The sequence below is a fragment of the Mesocricetus auratus genome, unplaced genomic scaffold (genome assembly GCF_017639785.1).
Source record: "Mesocricetus auratus isolate SY011 unplaced genomic scaffold, BCM_Maur_2.0 Super-Scaffold_100006, whole genome shotgun sequence".
Taxonomy (NCBI): domain Eukaryota; kingdom Metazoa; phylum Chordata; class Mammalia; order Rodentia; family Cricetidae; genus Mesocricetus; species Mesocricetus auratus.
Genome location: NW_024429190.1, coordinates 16,040,076 through 16,045,632, shown reverse-complemented (window position 1 = coordinate 16,045,632; position 5,557 = coordinate 16,040,076).

Sequence of the window (5,557 nt, the reverse complement as noted above, 5' to 3'; positions counted from 1 at the left end):
GCTTACTATTCTAACAGAGGATCAGACTTCAGTTGAGGCAACTTACAAACACCTGTAACTCCAGCTCAGTGGTTCTCAATCTTCCTAATGCTGTAACCAGTTAATACAATTAATTCCTCATGTATAGTGACACCCAACCATAAAATTATTTCATTGCTTCTTCATAATTGTAATTTTGCTATTGTTATGGATCTTAATGTAAATATCTGATATGCAGGATTTCTGACATGTGATCCCTAAAGGGGTCAAGACCCACAAGTTGAGAACCATTGCTCCAGTTCCAAGAGCTCCAACACCCCCTTCTGGAATCCATGAGCATCTGCACAGATGCACACAGAAGCAAAAGCTTCCCCCCACAGTTCATAACTAATACAACAGTCCATAAAGACATTTGTGAGAGACATCTTACTTGTAATCCCAACATTGAGGAAGCAGAAGCAGGAGGATTCCCAGTGCTCACTGGTCAGCTGACCTAATCAGTGAGTCCCAGGATAATGAGAGACTTTGTCTCAACAAGAACAAAAACAAAGGGAAGGATGCAGAGAGATGCTGGAATGGTTAAGAACACTGGCTGCTCACTCTTGCAGAATTGATTACCAGCACCCACACAGCAGCTCATATCCACCTGTAACTCCAGTGCCATGTGAGCAATGCCTCTTCTGACCTCCACAGGCACCAAGCATCAGGTACCAGGCACCAGGCACCAGGCACCAGGCATGCATTTGCTGCACAGACATATATGGAGACAAAACACCAACACAAATAAAAGTAAATAAATAGTTTTTTAAAAAATCAAGCAATGACATCCAAAGGTGACCTCTGGCCTCCACACATGCACAACCACACCACACTTGCACACGTGTGCATGTGTAAACCCAATATCTAATTTTGAGGGGCATTAGCTGGTCTTCAGCTCAGGAAGCAAAGCAGGTGGCTTCTGTCATTCCTGAAGCCCAGTTCAATCGTGGGTGCCCGGGGACATACCAACCACCCCACTGCATTGGTCAGGTGCCCCTGTGCTGGGAACAGGCCTCCCAACTGGGGCTGGGCCAGGCAGCCCCACTCAGCCCTTAAACAGAACAGGAGAACAGACTTCCCCACTCCAGAACTCTGTCTGTGTTTGGAGGAGAAGCCTAACTTCTGGAAGGATCCACGACTGATGTAATTTGTCTGAACCTGAATGAGCATGATCAATCAGGGGACCTCCTTTACCTCTGAAGAGGCAGCCAGGGAGCACAAATGGTCAGTAGAGCTGACCCACACTGGGAGCAGAGCTGACCCAGAGCAGCTCTCAGAGGCCAAAACACAGAGAGGCTCAGAGTGAAGGTACGGTCAGCAACTCTGGAAGGAGGCAGGGAAGGATGGGGCTGGGGTCAAGACCAGGAGGTTCACCACCAGACAGAGGCATGGCTGTACGAAACCTCAGAGATGCTTAGTGTCCTTTGGGACTGGGGTCATCTCAGGTCTTAGAAAACTCACATGACAAATCAGGCTCAGGACCCCGTGGCAGGGCTTCCTGGAAGGAGTGTCATTCACCACACAGACACCACCCTTGTTAGGTGTGTCCACCAGTCCCTACAACTACAATCCAGAATCCAGCCTCACCCAAGTCACCCACAGATAGGAAATGAGGACTCCTCATAAATCTTGGAAGGTGTGACCTTGCAGGACATGTCCAGCCCCATCTACTGCCTGCTACCCAGACAAAAGTGAGTCTTCTCTAGCAGGTGACATAAAGATCCAGAAGCCATAGCCAGCCTGGGGGCAGCCAGGACAGGCTCTGCTCAGGAGGAGGCAGACATATCTCCAACCCACTCAGTTAGGTACCTGTGGGTGTGTGCAAGGTGCCTTTCTCAGGTCACTATGAGGACCCCCTTTTCCCCTGTCACATCCTGGTCCCAGAGACACAGACCTTAGGTGAACTAACAGGTAGGCTCACCAAGTCTAGCCAAGTGAGAATGGGTCCAGCCTTGAGGTGAGGACGGGTGGCCATCTTTGAAGATTGTTCTGTCCTAAAACAACTAGGACACGTCCTCTAGCTCAGTGTTTCTAGCTTGGTACTGGACATAGGGATGTGTCTTAGTTTGATTTCTATTTTTAGAATAAAACCCTTGACCAAAAACAACTTGGGGAGGAAAGAGCTTATTGGCTTATATGTTCTGGTCATAATCCCTCACTGAGGGAGTCAGAGAAGGATGAAGCAAAAGCTTGGAGGCAGTAACTGAAGCACAGACCATGGAGGAAGGCGCTTACTGGCTTGTTCCCCATTGCTTGTTCAGTTAAATTTTTTTATGTGCTCCAGGACTACCTACCCAGGGGTGGTACCTCCCAAGGTGGACTGTACCCTCCTGTGTCAATCAATAATCAAAATTCCCAATAGGCTTGCCTACATGCCAGTTGTATGGAGGTATTTTCTCAGTTGAGGTTCCTTCTGTCCAGAATGACTCCACCTTGTGTCAAGTTGACAAAAAAACTAGCCATCACAGGGTGCAATGGGGATCCCAGCAGGCATTGTCCTGGCTCATCCTCCACCTCAAGTGTGTCCTTTCCCTGCTGGCTCAACAGCAGCAGGCTCTGTGAGGAGTACAGGCGGACCAAACACTCAGGATTGCCCCTGGCTTGTGGCTTGGCTCTCCTAGCTTCTCCAGTTCTGCATCCTTTCATGACCACTCCATCATGGCCTCTACAACTCATGGCTACTGGCTGGACAACCCTTGCTCTTGGGCTCCCTGTTATCTGAGGTAATGTCTGCCTGGGTGGACAGATCTCAATGTTGAATAAAGCATCACATCACTGAGTCACCAGGGAGTCCTCTCTGTGATGGCTCAGGGGCCATCTAAGGTCCATTTCTCTTGTGAAGGATAGGAGGTCACAATATGGACCATAGTGCCTATAGGGGTCCTGGATGTAGTAGGGTTTTGAAACATCTGGGCCATTCTATTCAGAATAGTCAGGTTTACACAGAGGACAGGTGGACAGTCATCCCACAGGAGAGAACTGGGCTACTTCTAACGAGGACTAGTACTCAGCCATGGGCACACTGTGGCTGTGGGGAAGAGAACTTGGCCTGTCTATATCATGCTTTCCTGTATCTCTGGCTCCCTCCCCTTCTTGGACACAAACTGTCTGAGCTTCCAGAAGCCTCCCTTTGTGGGAGTCATGTGATCAGCTCTAGCCAATGAGCTGTGACTAGAGACACCAAGTCTAAGACATGCTAAGACTGCTAAGACTTTCTGTGGACCTCCCATGTTCTCTTCGTTCCCTGGTTGGTGCATGAAGCTCTGTGCTCAGACTTAAGAAGCTTGCCATGGGCAACCGCCCTGGGTAGAAGGCAGAAAGATGACTGTGCGGGCTCCGATGTCTATCTGTTTCATCTGTCCTGGGGATTCCCAACGTAGGTCCTGGCTGGTACCAACTGGGAAGGCTGGTGCTAGCAGGCTTGGCCTCAGGCCTCAGGTATGACAGTATGACATTGTGAAATATATGTTTTATTTTGTCTGTTTCCTTGGAATCTTGGGGTTTTGGTGTTGTTTGTTTTTTGAGATAGGGTTTCTCTCTATATAATAGCCCTGGCTGTCCTTGAACTCACTCTATAGACCAGACTGGTGTTGAGCTCATAGAGATCCTTCTGCCTCCACATCCCAAGTGCTGGGATTAAAGATATGCACCACCACTGCCCAAAGAATCTTGTATTTTTTGAGGTTTATGAGTCTGACTGATGGCTGAAGGCTACTGGCTAGCTTCAACACAGGGAGCAAGGGAGGGTAAGAGGCTCAGGACTTCTAACCCATTCCCAGGGGACAGAGTGGCAGCCATGTGTTGTCACCCATGGCTCTGATATAATTAGCTGTGTGTAGGTAGCAAAGCCACAAAACCAAAAAGGACCAAGTATGGAAGCTCCCAACCAGCTGAGCCCAAAGAAGTGCCCAGAGGTAGCACCCCTTGCCCTGTGCCTTCCCTTACCTATGCCCTGACCTGGACAAGGTCCCTGACAGTGAACCAGTGATGCAAACGAGCTCCTGAGTCCATGGTACCTTCACAGTGAACAGAGTTAAAGGGTGATGGGAAGGGAGGGGTCATGAGAAACAAGCCTGTGAGACAGAAGCAAGGAAAGCCACCTGGAGCTCCCACTGGTATGAGACAGAGCCCTCAGCCCATAGAATGGTGTTGGAACTAAATTGGTCAGGGTCACCCAGTAAATATCTCCTGCAGGGCCTGGTAGGCTGATGGATTTTTGCTAGTGGGGAGAAAGCCCTCTATGTTGTCTGGTGAGCAGAGGTCATGGGGTTTTAGTCTGCCAACTGTTACCAGGACAAGTATGCATTTGCTTTGCCTTTGCAGGAAGGTAGGGTCTCACATAGTACAGGCTGGCCTTGGCCTTCTTTCTGATCTTGCTGCCTGGCATCACTAGCGTGTATCATCATGTCTGGCAGATGTCACCATTGCTAAAGAAGGAAAACCTCATAACAGGGCCTCACATTTGGGACAGACAGTACACTGTGGATGCAGTGGAAGGACTACCTGTGCAAATACTTACTGCTAACCAGGCGGTGGTGGCGCATGCCTTTAATCCCAGGACTCAGGAGGCAGAGGCAGGCGGATCTCTGTGAGTTCGAGGCCGGGCTGGGCCAACAGCCTCCAAAACAATACAGAGAAACCCTGTCTCGTAAAAGAAACAAACAAACAAAAAAACTTACTGCTAAGCAGGAATGGCAGGAGCTCTGGCCCAAGTGAGAGCAGTAGCAACTATGAGTCTTCTGGAGGTGCCCAGACACAAACAACACTGATTGTCATTTAAAATTAAGCCACAATGGCCATATTTCATATTTGTAAGTGGCGGCGTAGATGGCATGGCTCTAGAACACTCCCGCCTGCCATCACACAAGGCAATGGATACCTTGCTGATCTAGCAGTACCACTCCTTGTGACAGTTTAGAGTGGGCATGGATGCGGCTGGGTGCAAACCTAGTCATAAAACAGCCTAGGACAGTCCTTATGTGTATCCGGCTAATGATGTGCAAGTCTGCCCCTGCGGGCTTAGAGCTATATGGAGGGCTGCAGTTAGTGAATTGATGTAGTGCTTCCAGGCGTATGGGAGCTCCAAAAACTGCTTGCTCTGCAAAACTGACGGCCTTTGAGGACCTATGTTCAGCCTAGTACCCACATAAAAAACAAACAAAACACCAGAAATGGCAGTATGCTATAATCCCAGCACTGGGGAGGCAGGGACAGGAGCATCCCCAATGCTCGCTAGCCAGCCACTGTAGAGCGAGTCAAGTGGGCCCCAGGTCCTAGTGAGAGACCCTGTCTCAAAAAATAAGGTGGAGAACTCAGGCCCTGCGCTGTAAACCTGGTCAGGAGCCCATGACTGGGGAGGTCACAGGCCCGTGAGAACCTGCTGCTGTTGCTTTGTGAAGTGGACATGGTGTCAGGCTTCCCTCTAAATAGTTACGTTTATACCAATAGATTAGTGAGGCTCTCAGCCTGCGTCAGAGGAGCTACTCTTTGTAGTGGGCTACCGCTAATGCAGAGACTCAGTACTGACTGAAGTACTAAC